The sequence below is a fragment of the Neodiprion virginianus genome, chromosome 6 (genome assembly GCF_021901495.1).
Source record: "Neodiprion virginianus isolate iyNeoVirg1 chromosome 6, iyNeoVirg1.1, whole genome shotgun sequence".
Taxonomy (NCBI): domain Eukaryota; kingdom Metazoa; phylum Arthropoda; class Insecta; order Hymenoptera; family Diprionidae; genus Neodiprion; species Neodiprion virginianus.
The window spans coordinates 18,099,155-18,110,869 of NC_060882.1; positions in this window are offsets into that span (position 1 = coordinate 18,099,155).

Consider the following 11,715-nt stretch of genomic DNA (forward strand, 5'->3'; position numbering starts at 1 on the left):
AATATCGATCAGAAATTTTGCACCTCAATTCTCTTCTCTCTCTCTCTCTCTCTCTGTGTAACTCTCGTTGACTCTTTCCCTATATTTTGCGTCGATCGCCAAGTAATTTCATTATATACATAGATATATAGGTACATAAATTGTTTTCAACACCTATATAGAAGGAACGTAGTATGGTATAATGATAAATTTTTCTACGATTACAATAACACCTGATACGACACTGCTAAATCGGTGATATTGTGTATAGTCCAGTAACTAATTTTAATCATAAAATTTTGTATCAGTTGCAGTTCACTCGTCTGCACGTATACGAATGTAGTATTTAAGAACAATGAATTAGTGAAACAATCACGTGACGATATTACACATACGACATTACGAGTACGTATAAGGATCTGTTGTATACACTGAGCAGAATAGTTGATTAATTTCACATCTGAAATTCAATATTATTGACGAATATTGTTGGTTTTTCGACACATTAACATATATCGACAATCATTTGGTAGAAATTGATAAAAAACATAATTAAATAAAAAATACAAGCGAGCAGACATCAACATCCGATCTCTCAGAATTCTCGAGGCTTTTTGTTGCAGCACTTTTTCATTAAGCAGAAGCTGTTTTTATCTAACTCAAGCACACGCTTTAAGCAACTACGTCATCGGCCTCAGCGTGAGAAGTTTTATCACCTATACACAGACAGCGGTTGACGATTTGAAGTACACAGAGTGGATTCCTAACGACCGCATGGTTCGTCGTCTCCTAAAATTCACTGCGCACGACCCACAATCCAAGAGCAACCTGTTTGTCAGGGTGACCAACTGTGTCTAACCTCAAAACTGTCCATAATTGTCCGTGGCAGTTGTGCCCAATTTACAATTGTCAAAGTTTTCTTCAAGCTCAGATCAAAAAGTCAAAGTTCGCGTAAGTGAGTGATCCACTTCAGACTTGGCTCACAATTATCGTTATATCTCAAAAACTATATCGGTCCGGTTGTAACGAAATGTAGCCTGAAATTTGGCCAGACGTTGTGGCGATCCACGGGAAAAAATGAATCTAAATCAGTTCAAGAGAAATCCCCTTCAGAATTGGCTTGCGAATATCGTTATGTCTCAAAAGTTATAACGATCAGGTTGTAACGAGATGTAGCCTGAAATCTTGCCAGACGTTTTAGCTATCCGCAGGAAAAAAAAGAATCGAAATCGGTTCAGTGGTAACGGAGTTACACGCCGAACATACGGACAAAGAGACGGAGAGACGTTGAGTCGTATACGGAGTGGATTTCTAACGACTGCACGCTCCGTCGTCTGCTAAAACTTAACGCGCACGCGAGAAAATCTGAATATCGTTGTTTGCCAGGGCGACCAACCGTTATAAATTCGGACGACAGTTCGGCGCGATGTATGTAACATGAAAAATTTTTTTTACTCGCGTTCACGACGATTGGTCGTCCTGGCAAAGATCACCAGATAAAGAATCTCGTATTGTAGCGCGCGCGCGTCAAATCTTAGCAGACGACGGAGCATGCAGTCGTTAGGAATCCACTCTCTGTGTATGTATACTTGATAGAAGTTGGATCTGAGTTTTCATCGCCACTCATTGTCAGTCTCGCCGTCTCATCTTCCGCTGTGTATTATGATTCCGATTCGTCGGAATCGCGATCGCAGGTCTCGATTCCGGTTCCTGCAAGGGTGTTCGATCATCAACATCTGCCCGACACTTGCCTTCGGCATCTCGAAGCTGGTTTGACTCCATCCGTCTATCCGTTCGTTGAAAATCCGATCCGCAGATGTCAAACAGACGCGTCTCAACGTCATGCGGCACAAACGTTCCTCCGTTAAACACAATATGCACCCTGCACACTGTACGCCTGCATGGACGGCGAAAAGGCGGCGCGAAAAATTCAAGACACACGTGGCTCGCACGTTTTTTCCCATAGCGAGTCGTAAGCTGCGTCAACTGAGCCTTGAAATTTTCCAAAGCAAAAAATAAATAAACAGAAACTTACCACGTGGAGGTGAATTTTTTTAAACGCAGTATTACGGAAAGGTACTTCTGTTACGTAATGGTTGGAGAAATTTCTACTCTGCACTCTTTTCTGATAATACCTCACAGAATTATTGTCATTTTTCCGAAAATTATTCCAAGGTTCAATGTTTCATTCGCGGATTTTGCTTCACTGCCAAAACACCGCATTATTGACGCTTTGTGAATTTTTTCTTTCTCTCAATTTTTTGATTCTTCAATTTCCCTTCTAGTTACGAGAATGTTGAGAGCTGCGATTCTTTTCAAAACGGATTGGAACGATTTATCTTCAAATTTCAATTCGCGATACTGCTTCGCACATTTTTAGGCGCAGTGATCTGTACCACGTGGAAAATTGACTTGCGAATTGGTACAACTGAAATAACGCGACAAAGGTGAAAAGCAAATAAAACGCATCGGGTATACGTACGTAATGTAACGAGATATACGGTGCCGTGATGGAAATTTATTATATGTGATTGAAGTATTATTTATTACGTAACAACGCGTTGCACGCGTATTTCTTTTTCTTGCATAATTACGTACATGTTTTATACATAAATATTAAATACATTACTTTTTGTCGAACTGCAAAATGACCGACTGTTTATTTTGACAGCTTTTTTTCTGTGTCTGTAAATATTATGAAACATGTACGCATGTAATGTACGGGAAATGGTTGTATGGACTCAGGAATATCCATCTACCACAGATGTTTGTCAAGTTTGGAATTCTCATCGTATGTTATACATATACAGGTGTATACAATATGCAATCACCTGATCAAACGTTTAATCGTGAATTGTATTGTGCCTATTTGAACCTATTTTAACAACAAGTTAAATTTTCGGTGGTTTCGATAGAAATACAAAGTTCACTCAACTTTGTTAATCCTTCTTTTGATATTCAACGTGTAATGAAACAAATACTTGGATTTATATTTACATTCCTCGGACTTATTTTTTTCCTCGCGGAACTTCGGAAATTCAATATTATCTGGCTATAACTTTGATACACAAAGGATTTTGTAACGTACGGTAATATCCGCGAATTAATTTTCGTTAAATAATTATATTGTCAAGGAATTTCTGAGGGGTAACTATTACAGATATTTCAAAAAGATCTAATTATCATTCAAACTTCGTAAAGACCAGTTTACATGTTTGAATTTTCGAGCCTTGTTGCGTAAATTTCGTGAACAATGAAGAGAAAGAAAGAAAACGCGTCAAGAACTTAGATTGGCCAAAAATTGATACTTCTTATTCATTTTATTACGTGCAATACGAAAATCTCTTTAAAAATACAAGAATAAAATATACTGGAATTACGAAAAAAAAAAAACTAAATATATCAATCACTACATTTCAAATTCGTTCCAAAATTGTTAAAAATATAGTTGATCGGTTTGATTTGACTATACGGTACCTTATTTTGTTAACAAGATCATCTTCTGCCATTTACTGCCAACGAGACATTTTTCTTTCTATCATATTGATATCATTGAATATTTAATTGGCTATACTGATGAAAGAAAAACTGTTTCAGTGACTTTGTAAAAACTAATCTCATCAATAAAATAGTTACTCATTGCAAAGTGAAATATAAATTACCGACGTACCATAGATTTTCATTATTTTACATAAAGTATCCACAATATCAAATCCATTTTATATCATTCCGTTATTTGTTCATGTTTTTTTATTCTTCTTTTTTCGCTAAACCTATACTTGTATCCTATGCAACCGCAGACTCGTTGGCATCTGGAAAAAAAATTCGCGACTTGACGTTATTGAAAATTTTGTGGAAAAATTGTAAGGTGCGAAGTCCTGAAATGAGTGAGAGTAGCGTTTCTCATTAAGATACGTAATACGTTCGCATGCTGCGACGCGATGACAGCTGAGAATATTACAAGCGAGAGGGAACGTTTTCGCCGTGGAGCAAAAGGTGAAAATTCTCATTCGAGGAGGCCTTATTATGTATTATATATATATATATATATATATTATATTTATATATATATATATATATATTTATACACATGTGTGTATAACCCGAGTGTATTAAACGCACAGCTGAAAGTTCGCGCGCATTGCGCCGTGTTGCAAATTGCAAAGCGACGGCTGCAGGGAAAGGGGAGTTTGATCGGAATCGAAAGCAACCGGAAGAGGATTACAGCGATGCGGACTCGCCGAGGTCGCCTGAACCGGAAACAACCCGCCGTGCGCCGGTACCCGGATAACCCAATGTCACAACCTTGCCGAAGAGGCCCTGTTTGCTTTTACCGTCTGTCAAGTACAACGAATGTTAAAGAAACTCGCGAGGAATTGCGCAAACTTTTCACCAACGCCGCAACGCTCGATTATTATCTAGTTGGATTGTTAAATACGTGAGCGAATAATTTTTTTACCTCTTATAAATTGTGCATCTTTTTTTTTTGTGCTTCTAATTGGAAGACCTACGCTGAGAAAAATGTAATTTGTTACAGTAACTGGATAAATTGAGTAAAACAGGTATCGTTGAAATGAACTATTTGAATATTGTTGGAGTTACGAAAAACAAGATACGCTTAACCGTTTTACGCGATCGCCGATCCTTTTTTGGTTATTGCAACACAAAATCAGTTTCTGAGGTTTACTCTACATTTTTAGTTAAACAAGGCTTTAACGTCAATTTATTTTATTTTATGTAACCATTCGTCTTTGCGGAATTGACTGAACTATTGACTTTACAAAAGAAATTTATGACGATTTTCTAGGTAATTCGATTATCTGTATAAAATTCCTGCAACTTATACGTATTATTATACAAAAATTTACCCTCAAACGTTTTGTATCGCTAAAATAGTCCATCACTGCACCCGCAGAAATTTTCGATTAGCGGACATCGAAAATACGACGGACCAGGTTTAGAATTGAAAGTTTTGTTCCGCATTCTTTGAATGATTTTTTGCACTTGTATCACGATATTTAAAATTTACAATGATTTTTCTCCAAGTTTCGGGAAAATTGACAACAACGTTTACGATTTTTTAATACACGATCGCTTTCTTGCTAGTCGTCGCGTTATTTTATTCATAATTCACGATCATTCCGAATTAAGTTCGCTTTCTAGATTTTCTCTTTCTGTTCAGCAGATTCAAAAACCAGCGACAGTGGAAAAAAGAAAAAAAAAAAAAAACGTTTCCGTCTTTAAGAATATTCTCCGATCACAATTAATTTACAGTTTAGGCTCGAGCCAAGTCTGCTATTTTTTTTTTTTTTGTTCATACAAAAGTGAATGCAAAGTCGGCATATATATATATAAAATACTCTTTGCCGCTATCTACGTGCAGTAGTTTATGCGTCCATAAGGACACATATGCGCCTCATACATTATATATAAATATAATACGGTATGTAAGTGGATGCGGGCTTCCTTTTTCCTCGTTCTACGCAAGGCTGCCGAGCAATAAAGATTTATTCGACATTCGCGATCACGTCGCTGTAGATAAAACGTAATCGAATAATCCCCGCTTTGCATTCGATCGTCTCGCTTCCTTCCGATAGAATTTCAAATATATTATTCATTTATATTTCGCACTCTAGAACGAGTTTTAAAGTGAGGAAAGATATTGGAGTAATAATATTATTTATCGCAGTTACTACAGTGTATAAGTGTACGAAAATTATTCGATCGTCAACTTATACTGGAATTTATGTAAACATTTTTCTTTTAAATTCGCCACACGAACATCTTCGTTTTTTCTTCTTTCAAGAGTCGTTTATTTTCTCTGTATTAATGATTGCAGTCCTGAAAAAATGAACCACCGCTATCGGAGTCGTAAATGTTATAATACGGAAGATATCAGATATCGTAAAAAAAAAAGAGGGAAAGATGATTGCGGGTAGAGAACCAGGAAGAAAAACAAACCGCGGGGAAGGAAAGCGGAAATACGTATTACAAAATACTAACAATAAGATTACAAAATATCAACGATATTGTAATGTTGAAGGTAACGCTCTAATTTGTAATTCGAAAGGCAAAATTACTCGGGCACTTTAGAGACCTAATAAATGTACGCGTTTATATATATTGATAGGACATTCCACGTCAATTCGACTAGGGTTTGATCCTCATCCTCATGAATCTTATATATTGCTGTTCGAACTCTATAAATCACTCCAATTTTTCCATATTTTGCCTCTTCCCCGACATCCCCAGAAATCCTTCAATGATGGTATTTCGACAGTGAGTACGAATTTTTTGAAAATTATGAAAGAAAAATTACACAAGTTCAGTGTCAAAATTCATAATTGAAGAATCAAAGTGTCTAAAAATAAAGATATTTAAACTTTGATTTGTTTTTTTTTTTTTTTTTATTACAATTAAAATTTACAAATTGTCGCTATATCAGGGAACATGTATTGAACCCGAAAAATTGAAAAATAAGTAATCAAAACGACTGAAAAAATGTATTAAATAATTAAAAATTGCCGTTCTGCTTGCCGATCTCAATTATTTCGTTTGGAATACTTTTGATTTTAGCCACAAACTTTCTTTATTTGTTTTATAAATATCATCATTTACGGAGCTCCGGGGGCGCCGGGGATAGAAAAAAATCTGAAAAGAATTGGAATGATTCTTACGGATGTAAAATCGTGGACGAAATCCAAAAGGTTGAGGGTCAAACCCCAGTCGAATTAACGTGGAATGGCCCATAGACACGCGTGTGAATGACTTCTGGGCAATTAGGGATGTCACGGAATTTCCCATGGCATACGGGCCTTACACGCATCGGGCATGCATGGGGGCGGTTGGCACCCCATGGGGGTGTCTTTCCGCCTCTGTTCAGATTCTCATGCCACTAAATACATTACGCCCAGATATTAACATGCGCACGCACCCGTGTACTAATGGGGTTTTTCTGAGGTATCGTTCTCGCGATTTATCCAAGTTCGCTACACTGAGAAAAATTTCATTTGTTACAGTAACTAGAAAAATTCAGTAAAACTGGGATCGTTAAAAAAACTGTTTAAATATTGTTGGAGTTACGGAAAACGAGGTACGCGTAACCATTTTGCGCTATTGTCGACCCTTTTTTGGTAATTGCGACGCAGAATCTACTTTTTTAGTTGAACAAGGCTTTAACGTCAATTTATCGTTGCACAAACATTAAATTTTCTCAACAGTTGCAAGAAAATATACCAGAGTTTCCGGTAACGGCTAGAAAACTAATTTTCATTTTCTACCTGGAACTATTTTTTTCGATCGTGGTAAAAAATGAAGATATTTAAGGACTGAGCGGTAACTGGAAGTAAAAATTTCTCTCATCGCGTGTGCATCGCGTGCCTGTACATGTAACGCATACGTCTATGTAGTAATAGGCGTGATGGCAAGCCATCGGATATGCGGGTCTAGTCGGATATTTACATTATATTGCGCACCGAAAGGTATAAGGTTAAGGTATACGACATTCGTGTATCACAAGGGGTATACATATATATCATATCCTCCGATGGAATAATCGCCTTTTATGGTTTTACATCCGCTTAAATTGGTGCATCATATTTTCTTTTCAAATTTTCAACCGCTTGTCACTATTGTTTTCTTTTGTTTATCTGTTTGCATGTCGTATTATCGTTCTTACGTATGTTACAATTGTAAATTAGTGTGTTTCAGAGAAAATGTAATTCGCGATTTTTCACCGTGACGACCCCTAAAAAGTTTGTTCAGGTTGAAAGAAAAACTCTGTGAAAATATGAGCGTTATACGTTACGTGGCAGAAAGCGGGAGTTTGATTTTTCACTTTTTTTTTATTGCGCTTTTCTGAATTTATGAAGATTTTGTGAAAAAAAAAAAACTCTTCTTTCTTTTGCTTACGTCAATCGTAATATCTATTTACGTCACAATGAACACTTGCACTGGCAATATCAAGTATTCAGTTAATGTTTGAAGAGTGTATGTAACGACTTTTTCATTATTAATTCAATCTCATAGAATAGTTATAATTTATTGTGAACTTTTAATTTAGGAAACTAAGAATCCCGTTCAGTATGACAATATAATGTTTTGTTATGGAACGTCATTTTTGGGTTGAATGAAAATTTGAGGAAATAAATTATTAAATTGCCGCAACATGTTTGTTCATAAATTCAAACAAATGTTGACATAACAGTGAAAAATCAAATCAGCTCGATCTTTTGCATAACGTAGAACGCTAATCTTTTACCAGCCTCTAACTTTTAATCTAAGTAAATATTTAAGCGGTTCGTCGGTGGGAAATCGCAAATTATTTTTTACCGCAACATCCTATTATAATAAACGAAGAATTTCACCCACGTTATGCGTTTTATTGGTTAAAAAATGTGTCAATTTCAAACTGCGCAACATTTCGATGTACAACAAAAGCGCCTCGACTGCTTCTGGGTTTGTCGTATATCATTACGTACAATATGACAATAAGGTGTAAAATTTCTACAACGTAGAAAAAAGGTGTACATTACAATGTTTACACGTACATTCGGTTCATTGTGCATTGTCGGCGACGCAAGGTCCAAGGGCTTACGATCATTACCATAATAATTGCAATGTTACCGAGGATCGATTCATGGTACGTACCTACTTATACCAGGGGTTGGACCGAGGATAATCGAGGGTTCTGGTACCTGTCGTCTGGTTTTAAGCCTCTCGGGCTAAGTTGGTTGAGGATTAAATTTTTAACTCACGGTACGTACCTACTTATAGCTTAGTTTCGCAGGTATGCATAATTCGTACAACCGATAAGTCTAATGCAAGCACATAACAGGGCGGTTCTTACACTAACCCCCAAATTTTTTCGATAACTCTAAAACGCTCCACCAAGCAGTCGAATATTTGTATAGAAAAATGCATGCATTTGAAATTTTTTTCAGAAAACTGTTTTTTTACCGCATGTATCTTGATTACTTTTAAGGCAAAGGCGAGAAGAAGTTCCAACATGGCCAAAACAAGAATCACGCTAATACATATCTAAATACGATTTATGTATACTAAGGTGACCATTATTTTGGTGATTTTGGAATTTTTTTCACGGTACTCCAAAAATATATGTTCATATGATAAAAGAAAAGAAATACCCTTTAAATATAAAAATTTTCAGCTAATATTAGCACGTGCCGGTGTTAATCATATTGAAATTTTCGATGCTCTCTAATTATTGTTTTTTATTATTCGTTTTTTTTTTTCTAAGCTGAAATGGTTTGAAAACATCAATTTGATGCTTGAAAACAATGTTTATGCTTTGATTTATTTAACATAGGAGAGAAAAAAAAACATCGTATCTCAAAACTCCCTCTTATGTTTCACAAAACCATAAATGTTACGGTGTAATCGAGTGTCGTTATCTACGGAACACGTGCGTTCGTCCCGAACTATTTTGTTCCTGCATATATTCGAAAGTATAATCATTGTTCTCAAGCATGAAATTGATTTTTTCAAACCACTTTCGTTGATGTAGAAAAAAAAAAAAAAAAATCAAAATTTAATTAAAAAACATCCAAAATTTGTTTACGGTACCTTCAATTTTGACACTTTGTCGCTCTCATACCACGCGTGTTAATACTGTGTTATATTTAATCGTAATAAATTATTCGCCAGTCTGGCTCGAATAAAATCCCACAGAAGTTCGCATTACAACGAACAATATTAATCAATGAATAACCGGTTTGTACATTTCTTCAAAAATTTCAAAATTACCAAAATACTGCACCCCAATCTATATTACATATTTCGCTACAAGGTGTTTTTCTTCGTTTCTAATGAAATAATTTTAATACAGATCGACGTCCGCTTCACGAGTGAACGTGGCTAGATCACACATGTATAATATGTGTATAAATATATGTATATACAGTTAGATATTATTGTACATACACCAGCTGTATACATACATCCGCTTCGTTGTTTACTCTGGTATATACGTGGTATATATATATATATATGTATATGTATGTGTGTATATACTGTGTGTATGTATGTATGTATGCATACGTGTATACATACGTAACGTACACCTACCCGTCAAAGGAAAGGAACCTTCCGTCCGCATGCGCATGCACGTATGTAGAACGATTAATGAGTGAATAGCTATTTCTGGAAGGTGATTAGGTTAATGGACGGGCGCGTTATGTACAGCCTGCAAGTCGAGCCGATGTTGTACATACCCACCTGTGTTACACACGAATACATTCACCATCCTGCAGTCGTGCGATACGTTTTACCTGTGACGGAAAGTAGACGAAATATTCATGCGTATTGTGTGTGTGTGTGTGTGTGTGTGTGTGTAGGTACATGCATAATGAATGTGTGTAATTAACATACGTACATTACAGGTGGCGTGAAATGTATACGTATGCACGGTTGACGGTGAGTCAGAGCGATGTTATTAAACTTTGTTAATCAGTTCACCTTGACGATGGAATATATAAATTATTGAACGGCAAATGTAAACAGAAATGGACGGAAACAAAGACCCGAAACGCCCGATACGTCGAACTCGAAGGAGGAAAAAAATCTAAACACGTATGATATGGAGTTTGGATCGAATGAAAAAAAAACTAGAAAAAAAATAAATAAATAAATAAATAAATAAAGCGAACATAATCAAATCCATAAATAATTCGACGGGCTAATATTCTACGCGACTCTTGCACTGATGAGAGTTAGACATGCGTAATATTCTTAAATCTTCTTCGATCAACTGTGTCTGAAATATTGCTATTTTTAGACCGGTTACGGAAGAATGGCTTTTTTCTACCAACCGTTACGCGTTGCGTAGATATTGTGCAGTTGGAAATAATTCCGGTGATTTATACGAGTTTCAATGATTCTCATACCGTTTTAACACGAATCTCATCAATGTTCCCGAGGATTACCTGTATTGTAACGATTGCGTCACTAACGATAAGAAATTTCACGCGAATCGCTTCAGAGACTCCGAGAATTGTGTGAGGGATTTTTAGAATCATGAAAATTTCAAGGAGTCATTACGGATTCATGGAGATCATTTAAAACTGGACGTTAGATCATAGCGAGTTATTTAAAACGTATTCTTACTAATTTCGTAAACGATTCCGAACCGGAAAGTCGCCAATTTAATCAAGATATAATAAAATATCAGGGTACGATGACTCGGCAATTGAAATGATAAGGTAACGAAAAGTGTAAAATTGAAATGATAAGGTACAAAAATTCCTACGGAATATAAAGAATCGATACTGTTAACAATCGTATTATTGCGTGATAAAATTCGGAACGAGGATAAACTGGATAAACGTGTAAACAAAATGGCGGGGTAAGAAATTAGCGAATTTACTTTTAAGTAACAATCGAGGATATCGGTTGGCCCAAAATCTACAATTCTTTGCAATATAATTGAGAGACAGTCGCTATTCTTCGGAATACAAGAATATAAACTACCGAGATTAGTCGGTGAGTCATTCGCCTCGAAAGGAAGTTAAAAAAAATGGAGCAATTTTCGCGGCGCGCAATGAAGACAATCGATAATCGACTAAAATCTCAACAATGTCCAGCAAATTCAGGCGACCGTGTCTTCGGTGGTTTTACTCGCACACGCCTGGCTAGTGCGTAGACGCGTACAAAAATTCTAACAATTACACGTGCCGCATAGTTATAGACGGTGTTTAGAACCTCTGGTCTGGGGCATGA